Raw genomic sequence first — 27647 nt, forward strand, 5'->3', positions numbered from 1 at the left:
TGCTGAGATGCAGAGGGCAAGAAACGCAGAATACGGAGACGCGGAGCTGTCCCAAGTGCCGCTGCCAGGCGTCTTGCCGCAGAAGGAGCGCCCCGGAGCGCACCGCAACCGGCACCGTCGTCTCTGCGCAAAGAGCCAAAATATTTGAAAACCCGCCAAAACTCATCCAAAACTATTTTCAAACCCGCCAAAATAGAAAACCAGACAGAAGTGATCAATACATTCGAAAAAACCTGACAAAACATGATAAAGCCCACCAAAGCTAATCCAAACACACCAAAAACTGGGCTAAACAGAATCAAAACCTTCTAAAAACCGGCCAAAATATTTCAAAACCCGTCAAAACTAATCAAAACATTCCAAATACCCGCCAAAACATTCCAAATACCCGCCAAAATATTTTAAACCCCGCCAAAAGGAATCCAAACGTTCCAAAACCTGCCAACACAATAAAAACAACTCAAGAGAATACAAAACATTCTAAAACCCAACCAAAACATTCCCGAAAACCCGACAAAACATCATAAAAACAAATCAAAACCAACCAAAATATTCCGAAAACCCGCCAAAATAATTTAGACCCACAAACTCATCAAAACATTCTGAAAAAATGCCAAAACATTAGAAAACCAGCCAGAACTGATCAAAACATTCCAAAAACTTGGCAAAACATCATAAAAACAAATCAAAACCAACCAAAACATTCCAAAAACCCGACAAAATAGTTTACAACCTGCCAAAACTGATCAAAACATTCTGAAAAGATGCCAAAATACTAGAAAACCAGTCAGAAGTGATCAAAACTTTCAATAACTTGCCAAAACATAATCAAAACAAATTAAAGCAAACCAAAACATTCCAAATACCCGCCAAAATATTTTAAAACCCGCCAAAACGAATCCAAACGTTCCACAACCTGCCAAGACAATAAAAACAACACAAGAGAAAACAAAACATTCTAAAACACCACCAAAACATTCCGAAAACCCGCCAAAAGATCATCAAAACAAATCAAAACAAACCAAACAATAGGAGGAACACGGCAACATATTGGCAAGCAAGAGACGGAGAGCGCGGCACCTTCTAGGAGGCCAAGAAGGAAGCCGCACAACACCTGCACTGTGTCTGCAACTTTCAAACTGCTAGAAGCTAGTGGCTTGCCACTGGCCTGCCTCTTCAATTGCCATTAGCATTCCAATGGAAGCTATTCTTGGACAACTTTGCTCTGCTTGCTGCTAGTTCTGCCCCAGCCTACCATAGATAACCTTGCTCTTCCCTTGAGGCTCTGAGATGCCAAGAACTTGTCAACTTCAAAGGGCGGGCCGGGCTACATCTACTCAGCTGCCACAGTTTCTCCTTGCTAGACCTAGTGGGAAAGCATTTTGCTGAGATGCAGAGGGCAAGAAACGCAGAATACGGAGACGCGGAGCTGTCCCAAGTGCCGCTGCCAGGCGTCTTGCCGCAGAAGGAGCGCCCCGGAGCGCACCGCAACCGGCACCGTCGTCTCTGCGCAAAGAGCCAAAATATTTGAAAACCCGCCAAAACTCATCCAAAACTATTTTCAAACCCGCCAAAATAGAAAACCAGACAGAAGTGATCAATACATTCGAAAAAACCTGACAAAACATGATAAAGCCCACCAAAGCTAATCCAAACACACCAAAAACTGGGCTAAACAGAATCAAAACCTTCTAAAAACCGGCCAAAATATTTCAAAACCCGTCAAAACTAATCAAAACATTCCGAATACCCGCCAAAACATTCCAAATACCCGCCAAAATATTTTAAACCCCGCCAAAAGGAATCCAAACATTCCAAAACCTGCCAACACAATAAAAACAACTCAAGAGAATACAAAACATTCTAAAACCCAACCAAAACATTCCCGAAAACCCGACAAAACATCATAAAAACAAATCAAAACCAACCAAAATATTCCGAAAACCCGCCAAAATAATTTAGACCCACAAAACTCATCAAAACATTCTGAAAAAATGCCAAAACATTAGAAAACCAGCCAGAACTGATCAAAACATTCCAAAAACTTGGCAAAACATCATAAAAACAAATCAAAACCAACCAAAACATTCCAAAAACCCGCCAAAAGATCATCAAAACAAATCAAAACAAACCAAACAATAGGAGGAACACGGCAACATATTGGCAAGCAAGAGACGGAGAGCGCGGCACCTTCTAGGAGGCCAAGAAGGAAGCCGCACAACACCTGCACTGTGTCTGCAACTTTCAAACTGCTAGAAGCTAGTGGCTTGCCACTGGCCTGCCTCTTCAATTGCCATTAGCATTCCAATGGAAGCTATTCTTGGACAACTTTGCTCTGCTTGCTGCTAGTTCTGCCCCAGCCTACCATAGATAACCTTGCTCTTCCCTTGAGGCTCTGAGATGCCAAGAACTTGTCAACTTCAAAGGGCGGGCCGGGCTACATCTACTCAGCTGCCACAGTTTCTCCTTGCTAGACCTAGTGGGAAAGCATTTTGCTGAGATGCAGAGGGCAAGAAACGCAGAATACGGAGACGCAGAGCTGTCCCAAGTGCCGCTGCCAGGCGTCTTGCCGCAGAAGGAGCGCCCCGGAGCGCACCGCAACCGGCACCGTCGTCTCTGCGCAAAGAGCCAAAATATTTGAAAACCCGCCAAAACTCATCCAAAACTATTTTCAAACCCGCCAAAATAGAAAACCAGACAGAAGTGATCAATACATTCGAAAAAACCTGACAAAACATGATAAAGCCCACCAAAGCTAATCCAAACACACCAAAAACTGGGCTAAACAGAATCAAAACCTTCTAAAAACCGGCCAAAATATTTCAAAACCCGTCAAAACTAATCAAAACATTCCGAATACCCGCCAAAACATTCCAAATACCCGCCAAAATATTTTAAACCCCGCCAAAAGGAATCCAAACATTCCAAAACCTGCCAACACAATAAAAACAACTCAAGAGAATACAAAACATTCTAAAACCCAACCAAAACATTCCCGAAAACCCGACAAAACATCATCAAAACAAATCAAAACCAACCAAAATATTCCGAAAACCCGCCAAAATAATTTAGACCCACAAAACTCATCAAAACATTCTGAAAAAATGCCAAAACATTAGAAAACCAGCCAGAACTGATCAAAACATTCCAAAAACTTGGCAAAACATCATAAAAACAAATCAAAACCAACCAAAACATTCCAAAAACCCGACAAAATAGTTTACAACCTGCCAAAACTGATCAAAACATTCTGAAAAGATGCCAAAATACTAGAAAACCAGTCAGAAGTGATCAAAACTTTCAATAACTTGCCAAAACATAATCAAAACAAATGAAAGCAAACCAAAACATTCCAAATACCCGCCAAAATATTTTAAAACCCGCCAAAACGAATCCAAACGTTCCACAACCTGCCAAGACAATAAAAACAACACAAGAGAAAACAAAACATTCTAAAACACCACCAAAACATTCCGAAAACCCGCCAAAAGATCATCAAAACAAATCAAAACAAACCAAACAATAGGAGGAACACGGCAACATATTGGCAAGCAAGAGACGGAGAGCGCGGCACCTTCTAGGAGGCCAAGAAGGAAGCCGCACAACACCTGCACTGTGTCTGCAACTTTCAAACTGCTAGAAGCTAGTGGCTTGCCACTGGCCTGCCTCTTCAATTGCCATTAGCATTCCAATGGAAGCTATTCTTGGACAACTTTGCTCTGCTTGCTGCTAGTTCTGCCCCAGCCTACCATAGATAACCTTGCTCTTCCCTTGAGGCTCTGAGATGCCAAGAACTTGTCAACTTCAAAGGGCGGGCCGGGCTACATCTACTCAGCTGCCACAGTTTCTCCTTGCTAGACCTAGTGGGAAAGCATTTGGCTGAGATGCAGAGGGCAAGAAACGCAGAATACGGAGACGCGGAGCTGTCCCAAGTGCCGCTGCCAGGCGTCTTTCCGCAGAAGGAGCGCCCCGGAGCGCACCGCAACCGGCACCGTCGTCTCTGCGCAAAGAGCCAAAATATTTTCAAACCCGCCAAAACTCATCCAAAACTATTTTCAAACCCGCCAAAATAGAAAACCAGACAGAAGTGATCAATACATTCGAAAAAACCTGACAAAACATGATAAAGCCCACCAAAGCTAATCCAAACACACCAAAAACTGGGCTAAACAGAATCAAAACCTTCTAAAAACCGGCCAAAATATTTCAAAACCCGTCAAAACTAATCAAAACATTCCGAATACCCGCCAAAACATTCCAAATACCCGCCAAAATATTTTAAACCCCGCCAAAAGGAATCCAAACATTCCAAAACCTGCCAACACAATAAAAACAACTCAAGAGAATACAAAACATTCTAAAACCCAACCAAAACATTCCCGAAAACCCGACAAAACATCATCAAAACAAATCAAAACCAACCAAAATATTCCGAAAACCCGCCAAAATAATTTAGACCCACAAAACTCATCAAAACATTCTGAAAAAATGCCAAAACATTAGAAAACCAGCCAGAACTGATCAAAACATTCCAAAAACTTGGCAAAACATCATAAAAACAAATCAAAACCAACCAAAACATTCCAAAAACCCGACAAAATAGTTTACAACCTGCCAAAACTGATCAAAACATTCTGAAAAGATGCCAAAATACTAGAAAACCAGTCAGAAGTGATCAAAACTTTCAATAACTTGCCAAAACATAATCAAAACAAATGAAAGCAAACCAAAACATTCCAAATACCCGCCAAAATATTTTAAAACCCGCCAAAACATTTTAAAACCCGCCAAAACGAATCCAAACGTTCCACAACCTGCCAAGACAATAAAAACAACACAAGAGAAAACAAAACATTCTAAAACACCACCAAAACATTCCGAAAACCCGCCAAAAGGTCATCAAAACAAATCAAAACAAACCAAACAATAGGAGGAACACGGCAACATATTGGCAAGCAAGAGACGGAGAGCGCGGCACCTTCTAGGAGGCCAAGAAGGAAGCCGCACAACACCTGCACTGTGTCTGCAACTTTCAAACTGCTAGAAGCTAGTGGCTTGCCACTGGCCTGCCTCTTCAATTGCCATTAGCATTCCAATGGAAGCTATTCTTGGACAACTTTGCTCTGCTTGCTGCTAGTTCTGCCCCAGCCTACCATAGATAACCTTGCTCTTCCCTTGAGGCTCTGAGATGCCAAGAACTTGTCAACTTCAAAGGGCGGGCCGGGCTACATCTACTCAGCTGCCACAGTTTCTCCTTGCTAGACCTAGTGGGAAAGCATTTTGCTGAGATGCAGAGGGCAAGAAACGCAGAATACGGAGACGCGGAGCTGTCCCAAGTGCCGCTGCCAGGCGTCTTGCCGCAGAAGGAGCGCCCCGGAGCGCACCGCAACCGGCACCGTCGTCTCTGCGCAAAGAGCCAAAATATTTGAAAACCCGCCAAAACTCATCCAAAAATATTTTCAAACCCGCCAAAATAGAAAACCAGACAGAAGTGATCAATACATTCGAAAAAACCTGACAAAACATGATAAAGCCCACCAAAGCTAATCCAAACACACCAAAAACTGGGCTAAACAGAATCAAAACCTTCTAAAAACCGGCCAAAATATTTCAAAACCCGTCAAAACTAATCAAAACATTCCGAATACCCGCCAAAACATTCCAAATACCCGCCAAAATATTTTAAACCCCGCCAAAAGGAATCCAAACATTCCAAAACCTGCCAACACAATAAAAACAACTCAAGAGAATACAAAACATTCTAAAACCCAAACAAAACATTCCCGAAAACCCGACAAAACATCATAAAAACAAATCAAAACCAACCAAAATATTCCGAAAACCCGCCAAAATAATTTAGACCCACAAAACTCATCAAAACATTCTGAAAAAATGCCAAAACATTAGAAAACCAGCCAGAACTGATCAAAACATTCCAAAAACTTGGCAAAACATCATAAAAACAAATCAAAACCAACCAAAACATTCCAAAAACCCGACAAAATAGTTTACAACCTGCCAAAACTGATCAAAACATTCTGAAAAGATGCCAAAATACTAGAAAACCAGTCAGAAGTGATCAAAACTTTCAATAACTTGCCAAAACATAATCAAAACAAATGAAAGCAAACCAAAACATTCCAAATACCCGCCAAAATATTTTAAAACCCGCCAAAACGAATCCAAACGTTCCACAACCTGCCAAGACAATAAAAACAACACAAGAGAAAACAAAACATTCTAAAACACCACCAAAACATTCCGAAAACCCGCCAAAAGATCATCAAAACAAATCAAAACAAACCAAACAATAGGAGGAACACGGCAACATATTGGCAAGCAAGAGACGGAGAGCGCGGCACCTTCTAGGAGGCCAAGAAGGAAGCCGCACAACACCTGCACTGTGTCTGCAACTTTCAAACTGCTAGAAGCTAGTGGCTTGCCACTGGCCTGCCTCTTCAATTGCCATTAGCATTCCAATGGAAGCTATTCTTGGACAACTTTGCTCTGCTTGCTGCTAGTTCTGCCCCAGCCTACCATAGATAACCTTGCTCTTCCCTTGAGGCTCTGAGATGCCAAGAACTTGTCAACTTCAAAGGGCGGGCCGGGCTACATCTACTCAGCTGCCACAGTTTCTCCTTGCTAGACCTAGTGGGAAAGCATTTTGCTGAGATGCAGAAGGCAAGAAACGCAGAATACGGAGACGCGGAGCTGTCCCAAGTGCCGCTGCCAGGCGTCTTGCCGCAGAAGGAGCGCCCCGGAGCGCACCGCAACCGGCACCGTCGTCTCTGCGCACAGAGCCAAAATATTTGAAAACCCGCCAAAACTCATCCAAAAATATTTTCAAACCCGCCAAAATAAAAAACCAGACAGAAGTGATCAAAACATTCAAAAAACTTGGCAAAACATCATAAAAACAAATCAAAACCAACCAAAACATTCCAAAAACCCGACAAAATAGTTTACAACCTGCCAAAACTGATCAAAACATTCTGAAAAGATGCCAAAATACTAGAAAACCAGTCAGAAGTGATCAAAACTTTCAATAACTTGCCAAAACATAATCAAAACAAATGAAAGCAAACCAAAACATTCCAAATACCCGCCAAAATATTTTAAAACCCGCCAAAACGAATCCAAACGTTCCACAACCTGCCAAGACAATAAAAACAACACAAGAGAAAACAAAACATTCTAAAACACCACCAAAACATTCCGAAAACCCGCCAAAAGATCATCAAAACAAATCAAAACAAACCAAACAATAGGAGGAACACGGCAACATATTGGCAAGCAAGAGACGGAGAGCGCGGCACCTTCTAGGAGGCCAAGAAGGAAGCCACACAACACCTGCACTGTGTCTGCAACTTTCAAACTGCTAGAAGCTAGTGGCTTGCCACTGGCCTGCCTCTTCAATTGCCATTAGCATTCCAATGGAAGCTATTCTTGGACAACTTTGCTCTGCTTGCTGCTAGTTCAGCCCCAGCCTACCATAGATAACCTTGCTCTTCCCTTGAGGCTCTGAGATGCCAAGAACTTGTCAACTTCAAAGGGCGGGCCGGGCTACATCTACTCAGCTGCCACAGTTTCTCCTTGCTAGACCTAGTGGGAAAGCATTTGGCTGAGATGCAGAAGGCAAGAAACGCAGAATACGGAGACGCGGAGCTGTCCCAAGTGCCGCTGCCAGGCGTCTTTCCGCAGAAGGAGCGCCCCGGAGCGCACCGCAACCGGCACCGTCATCTCTGCGCAAAGAGCCAAAATATTTGAAAACCCGCCAAAACTCATCCAAAAATATTTTCAAACCCGCCAAAATAGAAAACCAGACAGAAGTGATCAATACATTCGAAAAAACCTGACAAAACATGATAAAGCCCACCAAAGCTAATCCAAACACACCAAAAACTGGGCTAAACAGAATCAAAACCTTCTAAAAACCGGCCAAAATATTTCAAAACCCATCAAAACTAATCAAAACATTCCGAATACCCGCCAAAACATTCCAAATACCCGCCAAAATATTTTAAACCCCGCCAAAAGGAATCCAAACATTCCAAAACCTGCCAACACAATAAAAACAACTCAAGAGAATACAAAACATTCTAAAACCCAACCAAAACATTCCCGAAAACCCGACAAAACATCATAAAAACAAATCAAAACCAACCAAAATATTCCGAAAACCCGCCAAAATAATTTAGACCCACAAAACTCATCAAAACATTCTGAAAAAATGCCAAAACATTAGAAAACCAGCCAGAACTGATCAAAACATTCAAAAAACTTGGCAAAACATCATAAAAACAAATCAAAACCAACCAAAACATTCCAAAAACCCGACAAAATAGTTTACAACCTGCCAAAACTGATCAAAACATTCTGAAAAGATGCCAAAATACTAGAAAACCAGTCAGAAGTGATCAAAACTTTCAATAACTTGCCAAAACATAATCAAAACAAATGAAAGCAAACCAAAACATTCCAAATACCCGCCAAAATATTTTAAAACCCGCCAAAACGAATCCAAACGTTCCACAACCTGCCAAGACAATAAAAACAACACAAGAGAAAACAAAACATTCTAAAACACCACCAAAACATTCCGAAAACCCGCCAAAAGATCATCAAAACAAATCAAAACAAACCAAACAATAGGAGGAACACGGCAACATATTGGCAAGCAAGAGACGGAGAGCGCGGCACCTTCTAGGAGGCCAAGAAAGAAGCCTCACAACACCTGCACTGTGTCTGCAACTTTCAAACTGCTAGAAGCTAGTGGCTTGCCACTAGCCTGCCTCTTCAATTGCCATTAGCATTCCAATGGAAGCTATTCTTGGACAATTTTGCTCTGCTTGCTGCTAGTTCTGCCCCAGCCTACCATAGATAACCTTGCTCTTCCCTTGAGGCTCTGAGATGCCAAGAACTTGTCAACTTCAAAGGGCGGGCCGGGCTACATCTACTCAGCTGCCACAGTTTCTCCTTGCTAGACCTAGTGGGAAAGCATTTTGCTGAGATGCAGAAGGCAAGAAACGCAGAATACGGAGACGCGGAGCTGTCCCAAGTGCCGCTGCCAGGCGTCTTGCCGCAGAAGGAGCGCCCCGGAGCGCACCGCAACCGGCACCGTCATCTCTGCGCAAAGAGCCAAAATATTTGAAAACCCGCCAAAACTAATCCAAAAATATTTTCAAACCCGCCAAAATAGAAAACCAGACAGAAGTGATCAATACATTCGAAAAAACCTGACAAAACATGATAAAGCCCACCAAAGCTAATCCAAACACACCAAAAACTGGGCTAAACAGAATCAAAACCTTCTAAAAACCGGCCAAAATATTTCAAAACCCGTCAAAACTAATCAAAACATTCCGAATACCCGCCAAAATATTTTAAAACCCGCCAAAACGAATCCAAACGTTCCACAACCTGCCAACACAATAAAAACAACACAAGAGAAAACAAAACATTCTAAAACACCACCAAAACATTCCGAAAACCCGCCAAAACATCATCAAAACAAATCAAAACAAACCAAACAATAGGAGGAACACGGCAACATATTGGCAAGCAAGAGACGGAGAGCGCGGCACCTTCTAGGAGGCCAAGAAAGAAGCCGCACAACACCTGCACTGTGTCTGCAACTTTCAAACTGCTAGAAGCTAGTGGCTTGCCACTGGCCTGCCTCTTCAATTGCCATTAGCATTCCAATGGAAGCTATTCTTGGACAACTTTGCTCTGCTTGCTGCTAGTTCTGCCCCAGCCTACCATAGATAACCTTGCTCTTCCCTTGAGGCTCTGAGATGCCAAGAACTTGTCAACTTCAAAGGGCGGGCCGGGCTACATCTACTCAGCTGCCACAGTTTCTCCTTGCTAGACCTAGTGGGAAAGCATTTTGCTGAGATGCAGAAGGCAAGAAACGCAGAATACGGAGACGCGGAGCTGTCCCAAGTGCCGCTGCCAGGCGTCTTGCCGCAGAAGGAGCGCCCCGGAGCGCACCGCAACCGGCACCGTCATCTCTGCGCAAAGAGCCAAAATATTTTCAAACCCGCCAAAACTAATCCAAAAATATTTTCAAACCCGCCAAAATAGAAAACCAGACAGAAGTGATCAATACATTCGAAAAAACCTGACAAAACATGATAAAGCCCACCAAAGCTAATCCAAACACACCAAAAACTGGGCTAAACAGAATCAAAACCTTCTAAAAACCGGCCAAAATATTTCAAAACCAGTCAAAACTAATCAAAACATTCCGAATACCCGCCAAAACATTCCAAATACCCGCCAAAATATTTTAAACCCCGCCAAAAGGAATCCAAACATTCCAAAACCTGCCAACACAATAAAAACAACTCAAGAGAATACAAAACATTCTAAAACCCAACCAAAACATTCCCGAAAACCCGACAAAACATCATAAAAACAAATCAAAACCAACCAAAATATTCCGAAAACCCGCCAAAATAATTTAGACCCACAAAACTCATCAAAACATTCTGAAAAAGTGCCAAAACATTAGAAAACCAGCCAGAACTGATCAAAACATTCCAAAAACTTGGCAAAACATCATAAAAACAAATCAAAACCAACCAAAACATTCCAAAAACCCGACAAAATAGTTTACAACCTGCCAAAACTGATCAAAACATTCTGAAAAGATGCCAAAATACTAGAAAACCAGTCAGAAGTGATCAAAACTTTCAATAACTTGCCAAAACATAATCAAAACAAATGAAAGCAAACCAAAACATTCCAAATACCCGCCAAAATATTTTAAAACCCGCCAAAACGAATCCAAACGTTCCACAACCTGCCAAGACAATAAAAACAACACAAGAGAAAACAAAACATTCTAAAACACCACCAAAACATTCCGAAAACCCGCCAAAAGATCATCAAAACAAATCAAAACAAACCAAACAATAGGAGGAACACGGCAACATATTGGCAAGCAAGAGACGGAGAGCGCGGCACCTTCTAGGAGGCCAAGAAAGAAGCCTCACAACACCTGCACTGTGTCTGCAACTTTCAAACTGCTAGAAGCTAGTGGCTTGCCACTAGCCTGCCTCTTCAATTGCCATTAGCATTCCAATGGAAGCTATTCTTGGACAATTTTGCTCTGCTTGCTGCTAGTTCTGCCCCAGCCTACCATAGATAACCTTGCTCTTCCCTTGAGGCTCTGAGATGCCAAGAACTTGTCAACTTCAAAGGGCGGGCCGGGCTACATCTACTCAGCTGCCACAGTTTCTCCTTGCTAGACCTAGTGGGAAAGCATTTTGCTGAGATGCAGAAGGCAAGAAACGCAGAATACGGAGACGCGGAGCTGTCCCAAGTGCCGCTGCCAGGCGTCTTGCCGCAGAAGGAGCGCCCCGGAGCGCACCGCAACCGGCACCGTCATCTCTGCGCAAAGAGCCAAAATATTTGAAAACCCGCCAAAACTAATCCAAAAATATTTTCAAACCCGCCAAAATAGAAAACCAGACAGAAGTGATCAATACATTCGAAAAAACCTGACAAAACATGATAAAGCCCACCAAAGCTAATCCAAACACACCAAAAACTGGGCTAAACAGAATCAAAACCTTCTAAAAACCGGCCAAAATATTTCAAAACCCGTCAAAACTAATCAAAACATTCCGAATACCCGCCAAAATATTTTAAAACCCGCCAAAACGAATCCAAACGTTCCACAACCTGCCAACACAATAAAAACAACACAAGAGAAAACAAAACATTCTAAAACACCACCAAAACATTCCGAAAACCCGCCAAAACATCATCAAAACAAATCAAAACAAACCAAACAATAGGAGGAACACGGCAACATATTGGCAAGCAAGAGACGGAGAGCGCGGCACCTTCTAGGAGGCCAAGAAAGAAGCCGCACAACACCTGCACTGTGTCTGCAACTTTCAAACTGCTAGAAGCTAGTGGCTTGCCACTGGCCTGCCTCTTCAATTGCCATTAGCATTCCAATGGAAGCTATTCTTGGACAACTTTGCTCTGCTTGCTGCTAGTTCTGCCCCAGCCTACCATAGATAACCTTGCTCTTCCCTTGAGGCTCTGAGATGCCAAGAACTTGTCAACTTCAAAGGGCGGGCCGGGCTACATCTACTCAGCTGCCACAGTTTCTCCTTGCTAGACCTAGTGGGAAAGCATTTTGCTGAGATGCAGAAGGCAAGAAACGCAGAATACGGAGACGCGGAGCTGTCCCAAGTGCCGCTGCCAGGCGTCTTGCCGCAGAAGGAGCGCCCCGGAGCGCACCGCAACCGGCACCGTCATCTCTGCGCAAAGAGCCAAAATATTTTCAAACCCGCCAAAACTAATCCAAAAATATTTTCAAACCCGCCAAAATAGAAAACCAGACAGAAGTGATCAATACATTCGAAAAAACCTGACAAAACATGATAAAGCCCACCAAAGCTAATCCAAACACACCAAAAACTGGGCTAAACAGAATCAAAACCTTCTAAAAACCGGCCAAAATATTTCAAAACCAGTCAAAACTAATCAAAACATTCCGAATACCCGCCAAAACATTCCAAATACCCGCCAAAATATTTTAAACCCCGCCAAAAGGAATCCAAACATTCCAAAACCTGCCAACACAATAAAAACAACTCAAGAGAATACAAAACATTCTAAAACCCAACCAAAACATTCCCGAAAACCCGACAAAACATCATAAAAACAAATCAAAACCAACCAAAATATTCCGAAAACCCGCCAAAATAATTTAGACCCACAAAACTCATCAAAACATTCTGAAAAAGTGCCAAAACATTAGAAAACCAGCCAGAACTGATCAAAACATTCCAAAAACTTGGCAAAACATCATAAAAACAAATCAAAACCAACCAAAACATTCCAAAAACCCGACAAAATAGTTTACAACCTGCCAAAACTGATCAAAACATTCTGAAAAGATGCCAAAATACTAGAAAACCAGTCAGAAGTGATCAAAACTTTCAATAACTTGCCAAAACATAATCAAAACAAATGAAAGCAAACCAAAACATTCCAAATACCCGCCAAAATATTTTAAAACCCGCCAAAACGAATCCAAACGTTCCACAACCTGCCAAGACAATAAAAACAACACAAGAGAAAACAAAACATTCTAAAACACCACCAAAACATTCCGAAAACCCGCCAAAAGATCATCAAAACAAATCAAAACAAACCAAACAATAGGAGGAACACGGCAACATATTGGCAAGCAAGAGACGGAGAGCGCGGCACCTTCTAGGAGGCCAAGAAGGAAGCCGCACAACACCTGCACTGTGTCTGCAACTTTCAAACTGCTAGAAGCTAGTGGCTTGCCACTGGCCTGCCTCTTCAATTGCCATTAGCATTCCAATGGAAGCTATTCTTGGACAACTTTGCTCTGCTTGCTGCTAGTTCTGCCCCAGCCTACCATAGATAACCTTGCTCTTCCCTTGAGGCTCTGAGATGCCAAGAACTTGTCAACTTCAAAGGGCGGGCCGGGCTACATCTACTCAGCTGCCACAGTTTCTCCTTGCTAGACCTAGTGGGAAAGCATTTTGCTGAGATGCAGAAGGCAAGAAACGCAGAATACGGAGACGCGGAGCTGTCCCAAGTGCCGCTGCCAGGCGTCTTGCCGCAGAAGGAGCGCCCCGGAGCGCACCGCAACCGGCACCGTCATCTCTGCGCAAAGAGCCAAAATATTTGAAAACCCGCCAAAACTAATCCAAAAATATTTTCAAACCCGCCAAAATAGAAAACCAGACAGAAGTGATCAATACATTCGAAAAAACCTGACAAAACATGATAAAGCCCACCAAAGCTAATCCAAACACACCAAAAACTGGGCTAAACAGAATCAAAACCTTCTAAAAACCGGCCAAAATATTTCAAAACCCGTCAAAACTAATCAAAACATTCCGAATACCCGCCAAAACATTCCAAATACCCGCCAAAATATTTTAAACCCCGCCAAAAGGAATCCAAACATTCCAAAACCTGCCAACACAATAAAAACAACTCAAGAGAATACAAAACATTCTAAAACCCAACCAAAACATTCCCGAAAACCCGACAAAACATCATAAAAACAAATCAAAACCAACCAAAATATTCCGAAAACCCGCCAAAATAATTTAGACCCACAAAACTCATCAAAACATTCTGAAAAAATGCCAAAACATTAGAAAACCAGCCAGAACTGATCAAAACATTCCAAAAACTTGGCAAAACATCATAAAAACAAATCAAAACCAACCAAAACATTCCAAAAACCCGACAAAATAGTTTACAACCTGCCAAAACTGATCAAAACATTCTGAAAAGATGCCAAAATACTAGAAAACCAGTCAGAAGTGATCAAAACTTTCAATAACTTGCCAAAACATAATCAAAACAAATGAAAGCAAACCAAAACATTCCAAATACCCGCCAAAATATTTTAAAACCCGCCAAAACGAATCCAAACGTTCCACAACCTGCCAAGACAATAAAAACAACACAAGAGAAAACAAAACATTCTAAAACACCACCAAAACATTCCGAAAACCCGCCAAAAGATCATCAAAACAAATCAAAACAAACCAAACAATAGGAGGAACACGGCAACATATTGGCAAGCAAGAGACGGAGAGCGCGGCACCTTCTAGGAGGCCAAGAAGGAAGCCGCACAACACCTGCACTGTGTCTGCAACTTTCAAACTGCTAGAAGCTAGTGGCTTGCCACTGGCCTGCCTCTTCAATTGCCATTAGCATTCCAATGGAAGCTATTCTTGGACAACTTTGCTCTGCTTGCTGCTAGTTCTGCCCCAGCCTACCATAGATAACCTTGCTCTTCCCTTGAGGCTCTGAGATGCCAAGAACTTGTCAACTTCAAAGGGCGGGCCGGGCTACATCTACTCAGCTGCCACAGTTTCTCCTTGCTAGACCTAGTGGGAAAGCATTTTGCTGAGATGCAGAAGGCAAGAAACGCAGAATACGGAGACGCGGAGCTGTCCCAAGTGCCGCTGCCAGGCGTCTTGCCGCAGAAGGAGCGCCCCGGAGCGCACCGCAACCGGCACCGTCGTCTCTGCGCACAGAGCCAAAATATTTGAAAACCCGCCAAAACTCATCCAAAAATATTTTCAAACCCGCCAAAATAAAAAACCAGACAGAAGTGATCAAAACATTCAAAAAACTTGGCAAAACATCATAAAAACAAATCAAAACCAACCAAAACATTCCAAAAACCCGACAAAATAGTTTACAACCTGCCAAAACTGATCAAAACATTCTGAAAAGATGCCAAAATACTAGAAAACCAGTCAGAAGTGATCAAAACTTTCAATAACTTGCCAAAACATAATCAAAACAAATGAAAGCAAACCAAAACATTCCAAATACCCGCCAAAATATTTTAAAACCCGCCAAAACGAATCCAAACGTTCCACAACCTGCCAAGACAATAAAAACAACACAAGAGAAAACAAAACATTCTAAAACACCACCAAAACATTCCGAAAACCCGCCAAAAGATCATCAAAACAAATCAAAACAAACCAAACAATAGGAGGAACACGGCAACATATTGGCAAGCAAGAGACGGAGAGCGCGGCACCTTCTAGGAGGCCAAGAAGGAAGCCACACAACACCTGCACTGTGTCTGCAACTTTCAAACTGCTAGAAGCTAGTGGCTTGCCACTGGCCTGCCTCTTCAATTGCCATTAGCATTCCAATGGAAGCTATTCTTGGACAACTTTGCTCTGCTTGCTGCTAGTTCAGCCCCAGCCTACCATAGATAACCTTGCTCTTCCCTTGAGGCTCTGAGATGCCAAGAACTTGTCAACTTCAAAGGGCGGGCCGGGCTACATCTACTCAGCTGCCACAGTTTCTCCTTGCTAGACCTAGTGGGAAAGCATTTGGCTGAGATGCAGAAGGCAAGAAACGCAGAATACGGAGACGCGGAGCTGTCCCAAGTGCCGCTGCCAGGCGTCTTTCCGCAGAAGGAGCGCCCCGGAGCGCACCGCAACCGGCACCGTCATCTCTGCGCAAAGAGCCAAAATATTTGAAAACCCGCCAAAACTCATCCAAAAATATTTTCAAACCCGCCAAAATAGAAAACCAGACAGAAGTGATCAATACATTCGAAAAAACCTGACAAAACATGATAAAGCCCACCAAAGCTAATCCAAACACACCAAAAACTGGGCTAAACAGAATCAAAACCTTCTAAAAACCGGCCAAAATATTTCAAAACCCATCAAAACTAATCAAAACATTCCGAATACCCGCCAAAACATTCCAAATACCCGCCAAAATATTTTAAACCCCGCCAAAAGGAATCCAAACATTCCAAAACCTGCCAACACAATAAAAACAACTCAAGAGAATACAAAACATTCTAAAACCCAACCAAAACATTCCCGAAAACCCGACAAAACATCATAAAAACAAATCAAAACCAACCAAAATATTCCGAAAACCCGCCAAAATAATTTAGACCCACAAAACTCATCAAAACATTCTGAAAAAATGCCAAAACATTAGAAAACCAGCCAGAACTGATCAAAACATTCAAAAAACTTGGCAAAACATCATAAAAACAAATCAAAACCAACCAAAACATTCCAAAAACCCGACAAAATAGTTTACAACCTGCCAAAACTGATCAAAACATTCTGAAAAGATGCCAAAATACTAGAAAACCAGTCAGAAGTGATCAAAACTTTCAATAACTTGCCAAAACATAATCAAAACAAATGAAAGCAAACCAAAACATTCCAAATACCCGCCAAAATATTTTAAAACCCGCCAAAACGAATCCAAACGTTCCACAACCTGCCAAGACAATAAAAACAACACAAGAGAAAACAAAACATTCTAAAACACCACCAAAACATTCCGAAAACCCGCCAAAAGATCATCAAAACAAATCAAAACAAACCAAACAATAGGAGGAACACGGCAACATATTGGCAAGCAAGAGACGGAGAGCGCGGCACCTTCTAGGAGGCCAAGAAAGAAGCCTCACAACACCTGCACTGTGTCTGCAACTTTCAAACTGCTAGAAGCTAGTGGCTTGCCACTAGCCTGCCTCTTCAATTGCCATTAGCATTCCAATGGAAGCTATTCTTGGACAATTTTGCTCTGCTTGCTGCTAGTTCTGCCCCAGCCTACCATAGATAACCTTGCTCTTCCCTTGAGGCTCTGAGATGCCAAGAACTTGTCAACTTCAAAGGGCGGGCCGGGCTACATCTACTCAGCTGCCACAGTTTCTCCTTGCTAGACCTAGTGGGAAAGCATTTTGCTGAGATGCAGAAGGCAAGAAACGCAGAATACGGAGACGCGGAGCTGTCCCAAGTGCCGCTGCCAGGCGTCTTGCCGCAGAAGGAGCGCCCCGGAGCGCACCGCAACCGGCACCGTCATCTCTGCGCAAAGAGCCAAAATATTTGAAAACCCGCCAAAACTAATCCAAAAATATTTTCAAACCCGCCAAAATAGAAAACCAGACAGAAGTGATCAATACATTCGAAAAAACCTGACAAAACATGATAAAGCCCACCAAAGCTAATCCAAACACACCAAAAACTGGGCTAAACAGAATCAAAACCTTCTAAAAACCGGCCAAAATATTTCAAAACCCGTCAAAACTAATCAAAACATTCCGAATACCCGCCAAAATATTTTAAAACCCGCCAAAACGAATCCAAACGTTCCACAACCTGCCAACACAATAAAAACAACACAAGAGAAAACAAAACATTCTAAAACACCACCAAAACATTCCGAAAACCCGCCAAAACATCATCAAAACAAATCAAAACAAACCAAACAATAGGAGGAACACGGCAACATATTGGCAAGCAAGAGACGGAGAGCGCGGCACCTTCTAGGAGGCCAAGAAAGAAGCCGCACAACACCTGCACTGTGTCTGCAACTTTCAAACTGCTAGAAGCTAGTGGCTTGCCACTGGCCTGCCTCTTCAATTGCCATTAGCATTCCAATGGAAGCTATTCTTGGACAACTTTGCTCTGCTTGCTGCTAGTTCTGCCCCAGCCTACCATAGATAACCTTGCTCTTCCCTTGAGGCTCTGAGATGCCAAGAACTTGTCAACTTCAAAGGGCGGGCCGGGCTACATCTACTCAGCTGCCACAGTTTCTCCTTGCTAGACCTAGTGGGAAAGCATTTTGCTGAGATGCAGAAGGCAAGAAACGCAGAATACGGAGACGCGGAGCTGTCCCAAGTGCCGCTGCCAGGCGTCTTGCCGCAGAAGGAGCGCCCCGGAGCGCACCGCAACCGGCACCGTCATCTCTGCGCAAAGAGCCAAAATATTTTCAAACCCGCCAAAACTAATCCAAAAATATTTTCAAACCCGCCAAAATAGAAAACCAGACAGAAGTGATCAATACATTCGAAAAAACCTGACAAAACATGATAAAGCCCACCAAAGCTAATCCAAACACACCAAAAACTGGGCTAAACAGAATCAAAACCTTCTAAAAACCGGCCAAAATATTTCAAAACCAGTCAAAACTAATCAAAACATTCCGAATACCCGCCAAAACATTCCAAATACCCGCCAAAATATTTTAAACCCCGCCAAAAGGAATCCAAACATTCCAAAACCTGCCAACACAATAAAAACAACTCAAGAGAATACAAAACATTCTAAAACCCAACCAAAACATTCCCGAAAACCCGACAAAACATCATAAAAACAAATCAAAACCAACCAAAATATTCCGAAAACCCGCCAAAATAATTTAGACCCACAAAACTCATCAAAACATTCTGAAAAAGTGCCAAAACATTAGAAAACCAGCCAGAACTGATCAAAACATTCCAAAAACTTGGCAAAACATCATAAAAACAAATCAAAACCAACCAAAACATTCCAAAAACCCGACAAAATAGTTTACAACCTGCCAAAACTGATCAAAACATTCTGAAAAGATGCCAAAATACTAGAAAACCAGTCAGAAGTGATCAAAACTTTCAATAACTTGCCAAAACATAATCAAAACAAATGAAAGCAAACCAAAACATTCCAAATACCCGCCAAAATATTTTAAAACCCGCCAAAACGAATCCAAACGTTCCACAACCTGCCAAGACAATAAAAACAACACAAGAGAAAACAAAACATTCTAAAACACCACCAAAACATTCCGAAAACCCGCCAAAAGATCATCAAAACAAATCAAAACAAACCAAACAATAGGAGGAACACGGCAACATATTGGCAAGCAAGAGACGGAGAGCGCGGCACCTTCTAGGAGGCCAAGAAGGAAGCCGCACAACACCTGCACTGTGTCTGCAACTTTCAAACTGCTAGAAGCTAGTGGCTTGCCACTGGCCTGCCTCTTCAATTGCCATTAGCATTCCAATGGAAGCTATTCTTGGACAACTTTGCTCTGCTTGCTGCTAGTTCTGCCCCAGCCTACCATAGATAACCTTGCTCTTCCCTTGAGGCTCTGAGATGCCAAGAACTTGTCAACTTCAAAGGGCGGGCCGGGCTACATCTACTCAGCTGCCACAGTTTCTCCTTGCTAGACCTAGTGGGAAAGCATTTTGCTGAGATGCAGAAGGCAAGAAACGCAGAATACGGAGACGCGGAGCTGTCCCAAGTGCCGCTGCCAGGCGTCTTGCCGCAGAAGGAGCGCCCCGGAGCGCACCGCAACCGGCACCGTCATCTCTGCGCAAAGAGCCAAAATATTTGAAAACCCGCCAAAACTAATCCAAAAATATTTTCAAACCCGCCAAAATAGAAAACCAGACAGAAGTGATCAATACATTCGAAAAAACCTGACAAAACATGATAAAGCCCACCAAAGCTAATCCAAACACACCAAAAACTGGGCTAAACAGAATCAAAACCTTCTAAAAACCGGCCAAAATATTTCAAAACCCGTCAAAACTAATCAAAACATTCCGAATACCCGCCAAAACATTCCAAATACCCGCCAAAATATTTTAAACCCCGCCAAAAGGAATCCAAACATTCCAAAACCTGCCAACACAATAAAAACAACTCAAGAGAATACAAAACATTCTAAAACCCAACCAAAACATTCCCGAAAACCCGACAAAACATCATAAAAACAAATCAAAACCAACCAAAATATTCCGAAAACCCGCCAAAATAATTTAGACCCACAAAACTCATCAAAACATTCTGAAAAAATGCCAAAACATTAGAAAACCAGCCAGAACTGATCAAAACATTCCAAAAACTTGGCAAAACATCATAAAAACAAATCAAAACCAACCAAAACATTCCAAAAACCCGACAAAATAGTTTACAACCTGCCAAAACTGATCAAAACATTCTGAAAAGATGCCAAAATACTAGAAAACCAGTCAGAAGTGATCAAAACTTTCAATAACTTGCCAAAACATAATCAAAACAAATGAAAGCAAACCAAAACATTCCAAATACCCGCCAAAATATTTTAAAACCCGCCAAAACGAATCCAAACGTTCCACAACCTGCCAAGACAATAAAAACAACACAAGAGAAAACAAAACATTCTAAAACACCACCAAAACATTCCGAAAACCCGCCAAAAGATCATCAAAACAAATCAAAACAAACCAAACAATAGGAGGAACACGGCAACATATTGGCAAGCAAGAGACGGAGAGCGCGGCACCTTCTAGGAGGCCAAGAAGGAAGCCGCACAACACCTGCACTGTGTCTGCAACTTTCAAACTGCTAGAAGCTAGTGGCTTGCCACTGGCCTGCCTCTTCAATTGCCATTAGCATTCCAATGGAAGCTATTCTTGGACAACTTTGCTCTGCTTGCTGCTAGTTCTGCCCCAGCCTACCATAGATAACCTTGCTCTTCCCTTGAGGCTCTGAGATGCCAAGAACTTGTCAACTTCAAAGGGCGGGCCGGGCTACATCTACTCAGCTGCCACAGTTTCTCCTTGCTAGACCTAGTGGGAAAGCATTTTGCTGAGATGCAGAAGGCAAGAAACGCAGAATACGGAGACGCGGAGCTGTCCCAAGTGCCGCTGCCAGGCGTCTTGCCGCAGAAGGAGCGCCCCGGAGCGCACCGCAACCGGCACCGTCATCTCTGCGCAAAGAGCCAAAATATTTGAAAACCCGCCAAAACTAATCCAAAAATATTTTCAAACCCGCCAAAATAGAAAACCAGACAGAAGTGATCAATACATTCGAAAAAACCTGACAAAACATGATAAAGCCCACCAAAGCTAATCCAAACACACCAAAAACTGGGCTAAACAGAATCAAAACCTTCTAAAAACCGGCCAAAATATTTCAAAACCCGTCAAAACTAATCAAAACATTCCGAATACCCGCCAAAACATTCCAAATACCCGCCAAAATATTTTAAACCCCGCCAAAAGGAATCCAAACATTCCAAAACCTGCCAACACAATAAAAACAACTCAAGAGAATACAAAACATTCTAAAACCCAACCAAAACATTCCCGAAAACCCGACAAAACATCATCAAAACAAATCAAAACCAACCAAAATATTCCGAAAACCCGCCAAAATAATTTAGACCCACAAAACTCATCAAAACATTCTGAAAAAATGCCAAAACATTAGAAAACCAGCCAGAACTGATCAAAACATTCCAAAAACTTGGCAAAACATCATAAAAACAAATCAAAACCAACCAAAACATTCCAAAAACCCGACAAAATAGTTTACAACCTGCCAAAACTGATCAAAACATTCTGAAAAGATGCCAAAATACTAGAAAACCAGTCAGAAGTGATCAAAACTTTCAATAACTTGCCAAAACATAATCAAAACAAATGAAAGCAAACCAAAACATTCCAAATACCCGCCAAAATATTTTAAAACCCGCCAAAACATTTTAAAACCCGCCAAAACGAATCCAAACGTTCCACAACCTGCCAAGACAATAAAAACAACACAAGAGAAAACAAAACATTCTAAAACACCACCAAAACATTCCGAAAACCCGCCAAAAGATCATCAAAACAAATCAAAACAAACCAAACAATAGGAGGAACACGGCAACATATTGGCAAGCAAGAGACGGAGAGCGCGGCACCTTCTAGGAGGCCAAGAAGGAAGCCGCACAACACCTGCACTGTGTCTGCAACTTTCAAACTGCTAGAAGCTAGTGGCTTGCCACTGGCCTGCCTCTTCAATTGCCATTAGCATTCCAATGGAAGCTATTCTTGGACAACTTTGCTCTGCTTGCTGCTAGTTCTGCCCCAGCCTACCATAGATAACCTTGCTCTTCCCTTGAGGCTCTGAGATGCCAAGAACTTGTCAACTTCAAAGGGCGGGCCGGGCTACATCTACTCAGCTGCCACAGTTTCTCCTTGCTAGACCTAGTGGGAAAGCATTTTGCTGAGATGCAGAGGGCAAGAAACGCAGAATACGGAGACGCGGAGCTGTCCCAAGTGCCGCTGCCAGGCGTCTTGCCGCAGAAGGAGCGCCCCGGAGCGCACCGCAACCGGCACCGTCGTCTCTGCGCAAAGAGCCAAAATATTTGAAAACCCGCCAAAACTCATCCAAAAATATTTTCAAACCCGCCAAAATAGAAAACCAGACAGAAGTGATCAATACATTCGAAAAAACCTGACAAAACATGATAAAGCCCACCAAAGCTAATCCAAACACACCAAAAACTGGGCTAAACAGAATCAAAACCTTCTAAAAACCGGCCAAAATATTTCAAAACCCGTCAAAACTAATCAAAACATTCCGAATACCCGCCAAAACATTCCAAATACCCGCCAAAATATTTTAAACCCCGCCAAAAGGAATCCAAACATTCCAAAACCTGCCAACACAATAAAAACAACTCAAGAGAATACAAAACATTCTAAAACCCAAACAAAACATTCCCGAAAACCCGACAAAACATCATAAAAACAAATCAAAACCAACCAAAATATTCCGAAAACCCGCCAAAATAATTTAGACCCACAAAACTCATCAAAACATTCTGAAAAAATGCCAAAACATTAGAAAACCAGCCAGAACTGATCAAAACATTCCAAAAACTTGGCAAAACATCATAAAAACAAATCAAAACCAACCAAAACATTCCAAAAACCCGACAAAATAGTTTACAACCTGCCAAAACTGATCAAAACATTCTGAAAAGATGCCAAAATACTAGAAAACCAGTCAGAAGTGATCAAAACTTTCAATAACTTGCCAAAACATAATCAAAACAAATGAAAGCAAACCAAAACATTCCAAATACCCGCCAAAATATTTTAAAACCCGCCAAAACGAATCCAAACGTTCCACAACCTGCCAAGACAATAAAAACAACACAAGAGAAAACAAAACATTCTAAAACACCACCAAAACATTCCGAAAACCCGCCAAAAGATCATCAAAACAAATCAAAACAAACCAAACAATAGGAGGAACACGGCAACATATTGGCAAGCAAGAGACGGAGAGCGCGGCACCTTCTAGGAGGCCAAGAAGGAAGCCGCACAACACCTGCACTGTGTCTGCAACTTTCAAACTGCTAGAAGCTAGTGGCTTGCCACTGGCCTGCCTCTTCAATTGCCATTAGCATTCCAATGGAAGCTATTCTTGGACAACTTTGCTCTGCTTGCTGCTAGTTCTGCCCCAGCCTACCATAGATAACCTTGCTCTTCCCTTGAGGCTCTGAGATGCCAAGAACTTGTCAACTTCAAAGGGCGGGCCGGGCTACATCTACTCAGCTGCCACAGTTTCTCCTTGCTAGACCTAGTGGGAAAGCATTTTGCTGAGATGCAGAAGGCAAGAAACGCAGAATACGGAGACGCGGAGCTGTCCCAAGTGCCGCTGCCAGGCGTCTTGCCGCAGAAGGAGCGCCCCGGAGCGCACCGCAACCGGCACCGTCGTCTCTGCGCACAGAGCCAAAATATTTGAAAACCCGCCAAAACTCATCCAAAAATATTTTCAAACCCGCCAAAATAAAAAACCAGACAGAAGTGATCAAAACATTCAAAAAACTTGGCAAAACATCATAAAAACAAATCAAAACCAACCAAAACATTCCAAAAACCCGACAAAATAGTTTACAACCTGCCAAAACTGATCAAAACATTCTGAAAAGATGCCAAAATACTAGAAAACCAGTCAGAAGTGATCAAAACTTTCAATAACTTGCCAAAACATAATCAAAACAAATGAAAGCAAACCAAAACATTCCAAATACCCGCCAAAATATTTTAAAACCCGCCAAAACGAATCCAAACGTTCCACAACCTGCCAAGACAATAAAAACAACACAAGAGAAAACAAAACATTCTAAAACACCACCAAAACATTCCGAAAACCCGCCAAAAGATCATCAAAACAAATCAAAACAAACCAAACAATAGGAGGAACACGGCAACATATTGGCAAGCAAGAGACGGAGAGCGCGGCACCTTCTAGGAGGCCAAGAAGGAAGCCACACAACACCTGCACTGTGTCTGCAACTTTCAAACTGCTAGAAGCTAGTGGCTTGCCACTGGCCTGCCTCTTCAATTGCCATTAGCATTCCAATGGAAGCTATTCTTGGACAACTTTGCTCTGCTTGCTGCTAGTTCAGCCCCAGCCTACCATAGATAACCTTGCTCTTCCCTTGAGGCTCTGAGATGCCAAGAACTTGTCAACTTCAAAGGGCGGGCCGGGCTACATCTACTCAGCTGCCACAGTTTCTCCTTGCTAGACCTAGTGGGAAAGCATTTGGCTGAGATGCAGAAGGCAAGAAACGCAGAATACGGAGACGCGGAGCTGTCCCAAGTGCCGCTGCCAGGCGTCTTTCCGCAGAAGGAGCGCCCCGGAGCGCACCGCAACCGGCACCGTCATCTCTGCGCAAAGAGCCAAAATATTTGAAAACCCGCCAAAACTCATCCAAAAATATTTTCAAACCCGCCAAAATAGAAAACCAGACAGAAGTGATCAATACATTCGAAAAAACCTGACAAAACATGATAAAGCCCACCAAAGCTAATCCAAACACACCAAAAACTGGGCTAAACAGAATCAAAACCTTCTAAAAACCGGCCAAAATATTTCAAAACCCATCAAAACTAATCAAAACATTCCGAATACCCGCCAAAACATTCCAAATACCCGCCAAAATATTTTAAACCCCGCCAAAAGGAATCCAAACATTCCAAAACCTGCCAACACAATAAAAACAACTCAAGAGAATACAAAACATTCTAAAACCCAACCAAAACATTCCCGAAAACCCGACAAAACATCATAAAAACAAATCAAAACCAACCAAAATATTCCGAAAACCCGCCAAAATAATTTAGACCCACAAAACTCATCAAAACATTCTGAAAAAATGCCAAAACATTAGAAAACCAGCCAGAACTGATCAAAACATTCCAAAAACTTGGCAAAACATCATAAAAACAAATCAAAACCAACCAAAACATTCCAAAAACCCGACAAAATAGTTTACAACCTGCCAAAACTGATCAAAACATTCTGAAAAGATGCCAAAATACTAGAAAACCAGTCAGAAGTGATCAAAACTTTCAATAACTTGCCAAAACATAATCAAAACAAATGAAAGCAAACCAAAACATTCCAAATACCCGCCAAAATATTTTAAAACCCGCCAAAACGAATCCAAACGTTCCACAACCTGCCAAGACAATAAAAACAACACAAGAGAAAACAAAACATTCTAAAACACCACCAAAACATTCCGAAAACCCGCCAAAAGATCATCAAAACAAATCAAAACAAACCAAACAATAGGAGGAACACGGCAACATATTGGCAAGCAAGAGACGGAGAGCGCGGCACCTTCTAGGAGGCCAAGAAAGAAGCCTCACAACACCTGCACTGTGTCTGCAACTTTCAAACTGCTAGAAGCTAGTGGCTTGCCACTAGCCTGCCTCTTCAATTGCCATTAGCATTCCAATGGAAGCTATTCTTGGACAATTTTGCTCTGCTTGCTGCTAGTTCTGCCCCAGCCTACCATAGATAACCTTGCTCTTCCCTTGAGGCTCTGAGATGCCAAGAACTTGTCAACTTCAAAGGGCGGGCCGGGCTACATCTACTCAGCTGCCACAGTTTCTCCTTGCTAGACCTAGTGGGAAAGCATTTTGCTGAGATGCAGAAGGCAAGAAACGCAGAATACGGAGACGCGGAGCTGTCCCAAGTGCCGCTGCCAGGCGTCTTGCCGCAGAAGGAGCGCCCCGGAGCGCACCGCAACCGGCACCGTCATCTCTGCGCAAAGAGCCAAAATATTTTCAAACCCGCCAAAACTCATCCAAAAATATTTTCAAACCCGCCAAAATAGAAAACCAGACAGAAGTGATCAATACATTCGAAAAAACCTGACAAAACATGATAAAGCCCACCAAAGCTAATCCAAACACACCAAAAACTGGGCTAAACAGAATCAAAACCTTCTAAAAACCGGCCAAAATATTTCAAAACCCGTCAAAACTAATCAAAACATTCCGAATACCCGCCAAAATATTTTAAAACCCGCCAAAACGAATCCAAACGTTCCACAACCTGCCAACACAATAAAAACAACACAAGAGAAAACAAAACATTCTAAAACACCACCAAAACATTCCGAAAACCCGCCAAAACATCATCAAAACAAATCAAAACAAACCAAACAATAGGAGGAACACGGCAACATATTGGCAAGCAAGAGACGGAGAGCGCGGCACCTTCTAGGAGGCCAAGAAAGAAGCCGCACAACACCTGCACTGTGTCTGCAACTTTCAAACTGCTAGAAGCTAGTGGCTTGCCACTGGCCTGCCTCTTCAATTGCCATTAGCATTCCAATGGAAGCTATTCTTGGACAACTTTGCTCTGCTTGCTGCTAGTTCTGCCCCAGCCTACCATAGATAACCTTGCTCTTCCCTTGAGGCTCTGAGATGCCAAGAACTTGTCAACTTCAAAGGGCGGGCCGGGCTACATCTACTCAGCTGCCACAGTTTCTCCTTGCTAGACCTAGTGGGAAAGCATTTTGCTGAGATGCAGAAGGCAAGAAACGCAGAATACGGAGACGCGGAGCTGTCCCAAGTGCCGCTGCCAGGCGTCTTGCCGCAGAAGGAGCGCCCCGGAGCGCACCGCAACCGGCACCGTCGTCTCTGCGCACAGAGCCAAAATATTTGAAAACCCGCCAAAACTCATCCAAAAATATTTTCAAACCCGCCAAAATAAAAAACCAGACAGAAGTGATCAAAACATTCAAAAAACTTGGCAAAACATCATAAAAACAAATCAAAACCAACCAAAACATTCCAAAAACCCGACAAAATAGTTTACAACCTGCCAAAACTGATCAAAACATTCTGAAAAGATGCCAAAATACTAGAAAACCAGTCAGAAGTGATCAAAACTTTCAATAACTTGCCAAAACATAATCAAAACAAATGAAAGCAAACCAAAACATTCCAAATACCCGCCAAAATATTTTAAAACCCGCCAAAACGAATCCAAACGTTCCACAACCTGCCAAGACAATAAAAACAACACAAGAGAAAACAAAACATTCTAAAACACCACCAAAACATTCCGAAAACCCGCCAAAAGATCATCAAAACAAATCAAAACAAACCAAACAATAGGAGGAACACGGCAACATATTGGCAAGCAAGAGACGGAGAGCGCGGCACCTTCTAGGAGGCCAAGAAGGAAGCCACACAACACCTGCACTGTGTCTGCAACTTTCAAACTGCTAGAAGCTAG

The sequence above is a fragment of the Passer domesticus genome, chromosome 7, assembly GCF_036417665.1.
Source record: "Passer domesticus isolate bPasDom1 chromosome 7, bPasDom1.hap1, whole genome shotgun sequence".
Classification (NCBI taxonomy): domain Eukaryota; kingdom Metazoa; phylum Chordata; class Aves; order Passeriformes; family Passeridae; genus Passer; species Passer domesticus.